The sequence below is a fragment of the Pan paniscus genome, chromosome 6 (assembly GCF_029289425.2).
Source record: "Pan paniscus chromosome 6, NHGRI_mPanPan1-v2.0_pri, whole genome shotgun sequence".
Taxonomy (NCBI): Eukaryota; Metazoa; Chordata; class Mammalia; order Primates; family Hominidae; genus Pan; species Pan paniscus.
The window spans coordinates 116,641,443-116,654,946 of NC_073255.2; the positions used below are offsets into that span (position 1 = coordinate 116,641,443).

General features: G+C 48.0%; 1 non-coding gene across 1 annotated transcript; it reads right to left on the reverse strand.

Moving 5' to 3' along the window:
* Positions 1–4,173: 4,173 nt before the first annotated feature.
* On the reverse strand, positions 4,174–4,280 carry LOC112440644 (U6 spliceosomal RNA). The gene has a single exon (XR_003028653.1). It is a non-coding gene; the product is annotated as a U6 spliceosomal RNA (small nuclear RNA).
* Between the last annotated feature and the right edge of the window lie 9,224 nt (positions 4,281–13,504).

Sequence of the window (13,504 nt, forward strand, 5' to 3'; positions counted from 1 at the left end):
GCCTGGGTAACAGAGTGAGACTCCATCTCAAAAAATTAATTAATTAATTAATTAAAGACCCTGTCTCCAAACACAGCCACATTCTCAAGTACTGGGGTGTACAATTTCAATGCATGAATTTTAGAGAGACACCATTCAGCCCATAAGAGATGAGATGCAAGCTGGGCGCGGTGGCTCACGCCTGTAACCTCAGCAATTTGGGAGGCCAAGGCAGGCGGATCATAAGGTCAGGAGTTCGAGAACAGCCTGGCCAACATGGTGAAACCCTCTCTCTACTAAAAGTACAAAAATTAGCCAGGTGTGGTGGTGCACGCCTGTAATCCCAGTTACTTGGGAGTCTGAGGCAGGAGAATCTCTTGAACTGGGGAGGCAGAGGTTGCAGTGAGCCGAGATCGTGCTGCTGCACTCCAGCCTGGGCGACAGAGTGAGACTTCGTCTCAAAAAAAAAAAAAAAAAAAAAAAATGAGAGATGAGATGCTGCACAGAGATGGCCAGATCCATAAGAGGTGGTTATTAAGCGGTGGCAAGCGTGAGTTCTTTCTTCAGAGTGACTGAGAAGGCAAGACGACATGGAGAAAACACCAGAATTCTGGTGTCTTTCCACAGTCAACCCTTCTCTCCACCAGCAAACCCTCCTGAATGACTGCAGTGAGTTCTTCCAGAGAGGAAGTAATTCTGTTGCACCCTGTGCAAGCCTGGATTTATGACTCGGCTGCTCTGAGCTGGTTCACAATCTCCCTCAAGCCTCCAATGATGGGCAAAGTGAGCCTTGGGCAGGAATCCCGGGGCTGCTGTGCCCACAGCTCCAGCCAACATCCAGTGCCAGCCCAGGAGTGCCTGGAGAGCCTGCAGCCCACGTCAGGGGTCCTGGTGTTGCTGCCTCCACACTGCCCCATGCAGACATCATTTGGCTGGGAAGGAACAGAGCTCAGGCAGGGATGTGTTTAGAATTCCTTCCTACAGCTGATTCCATTGGACTTGGGGCAGGGGAGTGATTTCTGCCCCCTGACATTTTTCTTTTGCTGACCTGAGCCTCTTGGTGAGAATTCCTCCTGGGACATCCTCAGAGGCCCTGGGGTCCATCTACCTGGGAAAGACACAGCCCTGAAAACAGGAGGCAGGTCCTCCAGAGACCGGCGAGGACCCAGGAACAGGAGCTCCTGACAGCCTGAGAGAGGGATCAGAAGAGAGAGGTGTCAGATTCATTGCAAGGCAAGAAGTGATTGAAAAGCATCTTCTGGGATTTAAAAGCATTCTCTAGGCCAGGTGCTGTGTCTCACGCCTATAATCTCAGCATTTTGGGAGACTCCTGTGGGAGGATCGCTTGAGGACCTCTCTGGGCAAGAGTTCAAGACCACCCTGGGCAACATAGTGAGACCTTGTGTCTACAAAAAGGTTTTTTATTCTATTATTTATTATTTATTAATTTTTTATTTGTATTTGTATTTATTTATTTTTTTGAGATGGAGTCTCGCTCTGTCACCCAGGCTGGAGTGCAATGGTGTAATCTTGACTCACTGCAACCTCCATCTCCCAGGTTTAAGCAATTCTCCTGCCTCAGCCTCTTGAGTAGCTGAGATTACAGGCACACACCACCATCCCCAGCTAATTATTATTATTATTATTTGTATTTGTATTTTTAGTAGAGATAGGGTTTTGCCATGTTGCCCAGGCTGGTCTTGAACATCTGACCTCAAGTGATCTTCCTGCCTTGGCCTCCCAAAGTGCTGGGATTACAGGCATGGGCCACCTTGCCTGGCCCTACAAAACATTTTAAAATGGGCCAGGCATGGTTGAGTGGACCTATGGTCCCAGCTACTGGAGAGGCTGAGGTGGGAGAATTGCTTGAGCCTAAGGATTGGAGGCTGCAGTGAGCTGTGTTCGTGCCACTGCACTTCAATCTGGGTGACAGAGAAAGACCCTGTCTCTAAAAAATAAATAAATAAATAAAGTAAAATAAAAGCAATTTCCGATAGTTTCCCATGCTTCCTACCAATTTAAAAAATCCTTCCCTAACCCCAAACAGCCTTTTATTTTTTGTTTTTCGGTTTTTTGTTTGTTTGTTTGTTTTGAAACGGAGTCTCGCTCTGTTGCCCAGGCTGGAGTGCAGTGGTGCGATCTGGGCTCACTGCAACCTCTGTCTCCCGAGTTCGAGCAATTTTCCCTACCTCACCCTCCCGAGTAGCTGGGATTACAGGCACATGCCATGACGCCTGGCTAATTTTTGTATTTTTTACTAGAGATGGGGTTTCACCATGTTGCCCAGGCTGGTCTCGAACTCCTGACCTCAGGTGATCTGCCCACCTCGGCCTCCCAAAGTGCTGGGATTACAGGCATGAGCCATCGCGCCTGGCCCCAAATGGCCTTTTCCATGCCGGTTGTGTCTAAGGCCTTCTCTGCTTTTGCTAACTCTACTCCCTACCTCATGCAAACTGCTCTTGATGTCTTCCCTGAAATTTTGACATGTTGTATCAATTGGAAGATTAGAATGTTGTATCAACTGGAAGATTGTTGTATCAATTGGAAGATTGTTGTATCAGTTGGAAGACTGGAATGTTGTATCAGTTGGAAGATGGTTGTATCAATTGGATTGTTGTATCAATTGGAAGATTGTTGTGTCAATTGGAAGATTGGAATGTTGTATCGATTGGAAGATTGATACATGTTGTATCAATTGGAAGATTTTCTCCAAAACCGTGAGCAAGTTGCTGATAATTTTCTGCAGCAGAAATGCCACCAGGGCTTTTTCTTTCTCCTTTTCCATTTAAAAACTGGATTACAGTAGACATTTTCCCCCTGGGGACCTATGTGTAGGAGAGCAGTTATTTCGAGTCCAGAGAGTTTTAGCTGATGCATTTACAAAGATGTGGACTGTGCATTGTGAAATGCAGTACAATCACCAGCATTTGTTCACTATGCACCAAACTGGGCTCTTGCCCCTGCTAGTCCACACTTTTGAACATGGGAAACTTTTTTCCTGTCTGGTGGATCCTGATAACTGCAAAACCAGCATTTGCGATCAAGCTCCAGGACCTGAATTGTGCAGAACAGAGTAAAAGCAACCCCCTCCAGCTCCCTCCCTCCTCAAATCACAAAATTTCTCCAGAGGAGCCCTGAGGTCATCTTGCCTTCCATCAAAACCCCTTTTTTCTTTCTCTTGAAAATTTGACGAGATCCAAGTGGCGGCTTTCATCAGCGATTCCTGAAGAAAGAGAGAGGGGCAATAGTCCTCACCCACTGCCACAACCCCCATGCCACGCCGGCAGTGCCTTCAGGAGGAAATGTTAGACTTTTCCCTGCATGCACCTCGCTCCTCTGCAGATTCATAGACGGCAGTGCACACAAGAAATGAACAAAGTTCCTCGAAAACTTAAAAACAGATCCAGCAGTTGCACTTCTGGCTTTGTACCCCAAGGAAGCGAAATCAGGGGCCCAAGGAGATATTTGAATAACCAATTTTTTTTTTTTTTTGAAACAGAGTCTTATTCTGTCACCCAGGCTGGAAGGCAGTGGCACAATCTCCACTCACTGCAATCTCCACCTCCCAGGTTCGAGCGATTCTCCTGCCTCAGCCTCCTGAGGATCTGGTACTACAGGCATGCACCACCATGCCCGGCTAATCCATAACCAATTTTATAGCAGCATTATTTACAATAGCCAAAGGGTAGAAGCAACCCAGGTGTCCATCAACAGATAAATTGATAAACACAGTGTGATACATTCGTGCCATGAAATTTTTTTTTATTATACTTTAAGTTCTGGGATATATGTGCAGAACGTGCAGGTTTGTTATATAGGTATACACATGCCATGGTGGTTTGCTGCACCCATCAACCCGTCATCTACATTAGATATTTTTCCTAGTGCTATCCTTCCTCTATCCTCCTACCACCCTACAGGCCCTGGTGTGTGATGTTCCCTTCCCTGTGTCCATGGGTTCTCACTGTTAAACTCCCACTTATGAGTGAGAACACATGGTGTCTGGTCTTCTGTTCTTGTGTTAGTTTGCTAAGAATGATGGTTTCCAGCTTCATCCATGTCCCTGCAAAGGACATGAACTCATCCTTTTTTATGGCTGCATAGTGTTCCATGGTGTATATATGCCACATTTTCTTTATCCAGTCTATCAGTGATGGGAATTTGGGTTGATTCCAAGTCTTCGCTATTGTGAAAAAAAATATGGAATGCTTCACGAATTTGCATGTCATCCTTACGCAGGGGCCATGCTAATCTTCTCTGTATCTTTCCAATTTTGGTATATGTGCTGCCAAAGCAAGCACCATGCCATGGAATATTATTCAGCCATAAAAAAGATGGAAATTCTATCACATGGCACAACATAATAAAACATGGGAACAGTATGCTCAGTGAAATAAACCAGTCATAAAAAGACAAATATTGAATGATTACACTTAAATGGGGCACCTAGAGCAAGCTAATTCATAGAGACAGAAACTAGAATGGGGGTTACCATCCTACCAGAGGCTGGAGGAGGGAATTGGGGAGTTAGTATTTAATGGATAGAGTTTCAGTTTTACAAGATAAAAAATGTTCTGGAAATTCCCTTCACAACAATGTGAATATACTTTTTTTCTTGAGACAGAGTCTTGCGCTGTTGCCCAGGCTGGAGTGCAGTGGCACCATCTTGGCTCACTGCAACGTCCATCTCCTGGGTTCAAGCAATTCTCCTGCCTCAGCCTCCCGAGTAGCTGGGATTACAGACACCCACCACCATACCCAGCTAATTTTTTTTTTTTTTTTTTTTTTTTTTTTTTTTTTTTTTTTTGGTAGAGACAGGGTTTCACCATGTTGGCCAGGCTGGTCTTGAACTCCTGACCTCATGTGATCCACCCACCTCGGCCTCCCAAAGTGCTGGGGTTACAGACATGAGCGAACGTGCCTGGCCAATGTGAATATACTTAACACTACTGAACTACTTTTTTATATATATTTTTTGAGATAGAGTCTCACCCTACCACCCACACTGGAGTACAGTGGTGCGATTTCAGCTCACCGCAGCCTTGACTTCCCTGGCCAAAGCAATCCTCCTGCTTCAGCCTCCCGAGTAGCTGGGATGCACCACCACACCTGGCTAACTTTTTTGTTGTTTTTTTTAAAGACGGATCTCACTCAGTCTCCCAGGCTGAGTGCGGTGGTGCAATCTCAGCTCACTGCAACCTCCACCTTGTGGGTTCAAGCAATTCTTGTGCCTCACCTTCCCCAGTAGCTGAGACTACAGGCAAGCACCAGCACACTGGCTAATTTTTGTATTTTAAATAGAGATGGGATCTCACCATGTTGCCCAGGCTGGTCTCAAACTCCTGGCCTCAAGCGATCCTCCTGCCTCGCCCTACCAAAGTGCTGGGGTTACAGGCATGAGTCACCACACCTGGTCAACTGTACACTCAAAATGGTTAAAATGGCAAATTTCATAGTGTTTATTCTACCACAACAAAAATGAATAAGTAGGGCTTTTTCAAGTGCTAGGGTTGCGGCGGGTCTGCAGGAAGGAGGTGGAGGTAGGCGCGTGGCAGATGGCTAGGATGGTCCCCAGAAGTGGCCAGGCCTCAGTCCAGAGCAAACGCGCTTCCCGAGCTCTCCTACTGGTTGGATCCCTGGCTCTTCATCCTTTTTGGCGTGATGGTGTTTTTGTTTGTGTGTCTTTTGCCATGACTAGTTTACGGATGCCCAAATTAAAAAGTCAGCTTCTAGAGTGAATTCTGAAAATGACTGCAGACTTCTTCAATAAAGAGCACAGCCAGGACTGTGCCACAGAAGAATTTCAAATCTCTAAGGGACGTGCCTTTCATTTTACACTTCCTGTTACTCATTTGGAGAACTCCATTATGTGAGTAAGAACTCACTTGTTCCTAGCTAAGTTCTTAAAACTAGATTCTTTGGTTCACATTTAAAAACTTTCAACTGGGCATGGTGGCTCATGCCTATAATCCTAGCATTTTGGGAGGTCAAGGCAGGTGGATCACTAGAGGTCAGGAGTTCAAGACCAGACTGGCCAACATGGTGAAACCCTGTCTCTACTAAAAAAATACAAAAAAAATTAGCTGGGCGTGTTGGCCCGCACCTGTAGTCCCAGCTACTCAGGAGGCTGAGGCAGGAGAATTGCTTGGACCTGGGAGGTGGAGGTTGCAGTAAGCCGAGATCATGCCACTGCCCTCCAGCCTGGGCAACAGAGCGAGACTCTGTCTCAAAAACAAACAAACCAACAAAAAAAGTTTTTATGGCTGGGTGCAGTGATTCACACTATAATCCCAGAACTTTGAGAGGCTGAGGCAGGAGAATTGCTTGAGACCAGGAGTTCAAGACCAGCCTAAGCAACATAGTGAGACCCTGTCCCTACAAAAGAAAAAAAAAAATTAAAAAGCAACAAGGCATGGTGGCGTGCACCTGTAGTCCCAGGTACTCAGGAGGCTGAGGCCGGAGGATCACTTAAGCCCAGGACCTTCAGGCCGCAGTGAGCTGTGATCATGCCCCTGCACTCCAGGCTGGGCAACAGAGTAAGGCGTCGTCTCAAAAAGAAAACAACAAAAATACACAATTTTTTCAAATATCTGATAGCTTTACAGGGGCTGAATATAAAAGTATTTGCACTTAAAAATAAAAAAGCCACTCCGAAGTAGCCCAGGGACTTTGCTGTCCCCAGGATGGGCAGAATGGCCAAGTGGGTGTCGCCCTGGGTGCCTGGCAAACCTGGAACCAGTTCTCCCACATATCTTGGTGCTGGGGCAGACTACCCTCGGTCTGGAAGGGGGCCCACTTTGTCTCCATAAATCACCAGGCAGAAACAGCTCTGGGCACCTGTCACATGAGATTAAATTTAGATAATGGGGCCCTTGGGAGGCATGGGGCTGATGCCACGCAGGAGGCCAAGGAGCTCAAGGGTGTTCTTCATGTTCCGCTGTGTCAGAGGCCGACGGAGGGTTTCAGGAGTATAGATGCTGTCACTGCACATTTGCAGATGGGGCAGAGCAAGGGATGCTGGGTCTGAGTTGAGAGCCCTGAGGACTGGATGTGGCCAAATGGACAGACAGAGCAGCTTCTTGTCCATGAAGTCTTTTTAAACAATTATTTTTAACTTTTTTGGAGACAAGGTCTTGCTCTGTGCCCCAGGCTGGAGTGCAGCAGTGCCATTATAGCTCACTGCAGCCTCCTGCTCCTGGGCTCGAGTGATCCTCCCACCTCAGTCTCCAGAGTAGCTGGGACCACAGGTGCACACCACCACGCCTGGCTAATTTTTTTTTATTTTTTGTAGAAATAGAGTGTCTCCTGGCCGGCCGCGGTGGCTCACACCTGTAATCCCAGCACTTTGGGAGGCCGAGGTGGGCGGATCACTTGAGCTCAGGAGTTCGAGACCAGCCTGGGCAACATGGCGAAGCCCTATCTCTACTAAAAATACAAAAATTAGCCAGGCGTGGTGGTATGTGTAGTTCCAGGCTGCTTGTGAGGCTGAGGCATGAGAATCGCTTGAACCTGGGAGGCAGAGATTGCAGTGAGCTGAGATTGCACCACTGCACTCCAGCCTGGGTGACAGAGGGAGACTCCGTCTCAAAAAAAATAGAAAAGAAATGGAGTCTCTCTATGTTGCCCAGGCTGGTCTCGAACTCCTGGGGTCCAGCAATCCTCCCATCTCAGCCTCCCAAAGTGCTGGGATAACAGGCATGAGCCACCGCACCCAGCATAGACCAAGTCTTTATCCTTTCTGAGGACAAATGCTTCTGCCAGGAAGAGCAGGAGAGAGAAGGCTCTTTTCATTCTGGTGAAGGGCAGGGGCCCTGGACTTAGAGGACTCAAGTCCCAGCACCCATCTTGCCCACTGTGTAACCTGGGGTGGGCAATCACATCTCTGGGTGTCATTTCCCTCATCTCCATTTTTTTTTTTTTTTTTTTTTTTTTTGAGACAAAGTCTAGCTCTGTCACCCAGGCTGGAATGCAGTGACGCAATCTCAGCTCACTGCAAGCTCTGCCTCCCAGGTTCACGCCATTCTCCTGCCTCAGCCTCCTGAGTAGCTGGGACTACAGGCACCTGCCACCACGCCCAGCTAATTTTTTGTATTTTTTAGTAGAGACAGGGTTTCACCGTGTTAGCCAGGATGGTCTCAATCTCCTGACCTCGTGATCCGCCCGCCTCAGCCTCCCAAAGTGCTGGGATTACAGGCATGAGCCACCGCGCCCGGCCCCTCTTCTCCATTTTTATAGGGATAATAATTGTACCTTCTTTGTAAGGATTAAATTAGATCACTTATGGAAGATACTTTGCACGGTTTCTGCCAGATAACATGTGCTTGAATGCTGAAGATGATGATGCAACTCTGTAAATATAAATTCCTTAAGCCCGAAATGCAGGGATCTAAATCAAATTGGAGCTTGAGCCAGGCGCGGTGGCTCACACCTGTAATCTTAGCACTTTGGGAGGCCAACACGGGCAGATCACCTGAGGTCAGGAGTTCAAGACCAGCCTGGCCAACATGGTGAAACCTCATCTCTACCAAAAATACAAAATTAGCCAGGTGTGGTGGCGCATGCCTGTAATCCCAGCTACTCAGGAGGCTGAGGCAGGAGAATCACTTGAACCCAGGAAATGGAGGTTGCAGTGAGCCGAGATCGCGCCATTGCACTCTAGCCTGGGGGGAAAAAAAAGAGTGAAACTCCATCTCAAAAAAAAAAAAAAAAGACAAATTGGAGTTCAGCTTTGTGGAGTCTGCAAAAGTACATTTCCACATTTACTCAGCTCTGATTCCTGGTTTCCCCTGGAGGAGTGTTTGTTGGGAAGGCGCAGGGCAGTGTTTTTTGCATCTCTTGTTTGTGTGTAACAATAACGACCTGCATGTATTGAGCACCCCTTCTGTTGCCAGTCCCATACTAAGCATGCTCTTTGCACAATTGGATTCTAGCCTCCAGCATCTCCATGAGCCTAGGTTGTTATCTCCTGCAGTGGGTTGGATAGTGATATGGTTTGGATCTGTGCCCCCACCAGATCTCATATTCAGTTGTAATCCCCAATGCTGGAGGTGGGACCTGGTAGGAGCTGATTGGATTATGGGGGCAGATTTCTCTCTTGGTGCTGTCCTAACCATAATGAGTAAGTGCTGGTGAGATCTGCTTGTCTAAAAGTGTGTAGCTGGCCAGGATTACACGCCTGTAATCCCAACACTTTGGGAAGCCAAGGTGGGTGGATCATGAGGTCAGGAGTTCGAGACCAGCCTGACCAACTTGGCAAAATGTCACCTCTACTAAAAATACAAAAATTAGCTGGGCGTGGTGGTGCATGCCTGTAATCCCAGCTACTCAGGAGGCTGAGGCAGGAGAATCACTTGAACCCAGGAGGTGGAGGTTGTGGTGAGCCAAGATCACGCCACTGCATTCCAGCCTGGGTGACAGAGTAAGACTCCATCTCAAAAAAAAAAAAAAAAAAAAAAAAAATGCATAGCACCTCCCCACTCACTGTCTCCCTCCTGCTCCAGCCATGTAAGATACTTTGATCCTCATTCACCTTCCACCACGATTGGAAGCTTACTGAGGCCTCCCCAGAAGCAGAAGCTGCTGTGTTTCCTGTATAGCTTATAGAACCATGATCCAATTAAACTTCTTTTCTTTATGAATTAGCCAATCTCAGGCATTTCCTTTGTTTTAACTTTTATTTTAGGTTCAAGGGCACAAGTGAAGGTTTGTTGCATAGGTAAACTTCCGTCATAAGGGTTTGTTGTATAGATTATTTCATCAACCAGGTATTAAGCCCATACCCAATAGTTATTTCTCTGCTCCTCTCCCTCCTCCTGCCCTCCACCCTCAAGTAGACTCCAGTGTGTGTTGTTCCCTTCTTTGTGTTCATGAGTTCTCATCATTTAGCTCCCACTTATAAGTGAGAACATGCAGTATTTGGTCTTCTGTTCCTGCATTAGTTTGCTGAGAATAATAGCCTCCAGCTTCATCCATGTTCTCGCAAAAGACATTATCTCATTCTTTTTTTATGGCTGCATAGTATTCCATGGTGTATATGTACCACATTTTCTTTATCTGGTTGTCACTGATGGACATTTAGGTTGATTCCCTGTCTTTGCTATGGTGAATGGTTCTGCAATGAACATTCGTGTGCATGTGTCTTTATGATACAATGATTTATATTTCTCTGGTTATATACCCAGTAATGAGATTGCTGGGTTGAATGGTAGTGCTGCTTTTAGCTCTTTGAGGAATCACCATACTGCTTTCCACAATGGTTGGACTAATTTACACTTCCACCAACAGTATATAAGTGTTCCCTTTTCTCTGCAACCTCGTCAGCATGTGTTATTTTTTGACTTTCAGATATTTCTTTACAGCAGTGTGAGAACGGACTGACAGAGGTAGCACCCACCCAAAATTCATGTCCACCTGGAAGCTCAGGGTGTGACCTTATTCAGAAATAGGTTCTTTCCCACATTGAACCAGCTTTATGTCTGCAGGGTAGCAGAAAAGGCACAACTGGGGCTCAGCTTTTAGAGCTAGGAGGACTGTGAGTTTCCATGTCTTCCCTCTTAGATTCTAAATTTTTGGAAGCTATGAGCCATCATCTAAAAAGTCCAGGTGCTCTCCAGGAAGACCACATAGAGAAGTGAGATCTTGGCACTACAGTGAGCAGTCTATGGATGACACCAGCCCAACCACTATCTAACTAGAACACACGAAAAGCTTTAGTGGGACCAGAAGAACTGCCTTGCTGAGCCCAGCCAACCCACAGGACTATGAGAGATCATAATATGGCTCTTTGGAGGTAGTTTTGCTACACGGCAATTGGTAAGTGAAATAGCAGTAGCTCATGCTTTACCTCCCTGAGGGCTGAAATCTGCAAAATGGCCTAATGTGGAATGTCAGCAGGAGATGATCTTGAGAAACGTGTGTTTAAGTGACTGCCATGATATGGCACGAGTGTAGGAGGCTCTTTTGGGAGCCTCCCCTTTCTAACCATCTCTAGTTTACTTTTTCTTCTGCAATATTTGGAACTAAGAATTGTGGAACTGTTGGAAGCAGCACAGCCCAAAGAGGTCACAATATTGGGGGTTCCAGGGCAACCCTTGCAACACAGTGCAACCCCTTCTGATGAGAGTCTACAGGAACACAGGGCTGCGTCAGAACAACAGTGAGCCTTCTCCGAGGAGGGGTAGCTCCCTGGTTAGAGCCAGTGATCTCACAGAGAGACCACTTAGCCCAATCACCTGGATCCAGGCCCCCTCCAGGCCACAGAGAAGGGCCTAGACCCCACACTTAGCCTTGGAGGATAGGGAAGGAAAGGCTCCAGGCAGGGACAATGCTGGCCCCTGCAATGAGGGGAAACTATCCCCCAATACCAAGAATCTTCTCCTGGGAGAATCAGACAGCCCTGAAGCTCCATGGTCTAGCCCAGCCTTCTAGTATAGTAGAGGCCCACAGAAGGCACAGTCCTGCCCAATTTGCACAGCAAGACAACCGTATGGCCTGGCCTGTTCCTAGGTCCTGGGTCCCCATCCAGGGCTCCTCCTGCATCCTAACATCCATGCTGAGCTTGTCCTTGTCCAGGCAAGTAGGATAGTCCAGGGTAGAACCTGGGCGGGCTCTAGAGAGAGGGGCAGGAGAGCCACCCCTACTCAGCATCCCTGTCCCCTCTGGCTGCAGGCACAGCTGGACGCAGTCTGACTGGCTGACATGGTTGTCATCTGCCCTGGCAACAAGCCAAGGCTGTTGCTGCGAGTGCTATTGCCATGGAAACACTGAGTCAGGGCCGCGCTTAGCAGAGCCAAGCATGCCAGGGGCTCTCAGGGCCTCTCTTCTGCCAACGGGGAAGGTGATGTAAGGCAGGCAGCATCTCCCTGGGACTCATTAAGAGAGTGTAGTGTGTGGGTGGCAGGGAGGGAGTAGAATGGGGGTGGGGTGGGAGGAAAGGGGAGGAGGAAGTGAGAGTAATGACATGGCTCGGGGAACAGCTTAGGGCTGCCAAGCCCAGACCACAAGAGCCAAGCGATCTCCCCTGCTAAGCAGCCAAATTTGAGCCAAACCAAGTTTGGTCTTTGGAGTCAGTTCCTGAACCCAAAAGACCAAACTTCCCAGGAGACCAGAGCCCCGAGCTGGGCCCCACAGATGTTACCTTTTGGTGATAGTGGGGGATCATGGAGCCTCTGGATCTGGGCTGCAGCCTGGGAGGCCACCCAGCACAGCTTTATTCATCCCAGCACTCAAGGGAGATTTGGGGACTTGGTCAGGGTCACACAGTGGGTCCATATGCAGGCCAGGAAGGCAAGAGGTGGAGACCCTTTCCTAGTCAATGAGCTTCCTCCCAGCTCACTGTCATCCATTGGCTGGGCAGGCGAGGTTGGATAAGAGCCCCTGATGTGGCCTGAGCCCAGCAGAGAACAATCCCACCCCCAGGTCTTCTTGCAGATTGAGTGAGTTGCTGGTTTCACAGCATGTGGACAGTCAGGTTCCCAGGCTAGCTCATGCAAACTTCGTTACCACATCCTGTGGGGTTCCCTTCTGCACAGAGTCTGACTTTCCTTGAAAATTGAGAGGCTCAGCCAGGTGCAGTGGTTCATGCCTGTAATTCCAGCACTTTGGGAGGCCGAGGTGGGCGGATCACTTGAGGTCAGGAGTTCGAGACCAGCCTGGCCAACATGGTGAAAACTGTCTCAAAAAAAAAAAATACAAAAAATTTGGTTGGGTATGGTGGTGCATGCCTGTAATCCCAGCTACTTGGGAGGGTGAGACATAAGAATCGCTTGAACCCGGGAGGTGGAGGTTGCAGTGAGCTGAGATCATGCCACTGCACTCCAGCCTGGGCAACAAAGTGAGACTCCATCTCAAAAAAAAGAAAAACAAAAAAAAGAGAAAGAAAAGAGAAGGAAAGAAAGAAAGAGAGAGAAAGAAAGAAAATAAATTGAGAGGCTATACCCCAGGGAGACCCATCCTTCTTGCCTACATTGCCAAACTGTAGCTGCTGTCTGCAGACATGCAAGCCAGGAACCAGAGATGAGGGACTGTCAGCGCATGTCACCCTGACGTCTTCACTGATCACACTCAAGCTGGGCCATGTTCTGGGCTCCGGTCTCCATTACCTGCTGCACATACCTCATTCAGCCCTCAAACAGTCCTCGGAGGCAGATATCATGTCCTAAGCGGTCCCATTTTGTACAATAGAAAACAGCCTTTGGGAGGCAAGGTGCCTTGCAAAGGCCACACAGAAGGGAAAACTGGGCTCTGAACTGAGGATATTTTGAGATTGCCGAACAGCCTCATTGGCCACTCTTCCACTGAGCACAGGACAGGTGGTGGAGTCATCTTGGGGAAGCCCTGATGCCTGCCCTCACAGATCCAGCATGGGGGCAGCTGCTGGAGACGATGCTGCCTCAGTGATCCCAGGCCAACCCCTTCTCTCCACCACGCAATTCCTGAGGTCTGGAGTTGGGGAAGGAGCGAGGGCCATGAAAACTGGGGGCAGGGGCAGCTGTGTCCTCACTTTAAGATAGAGCCATGCAGCTGA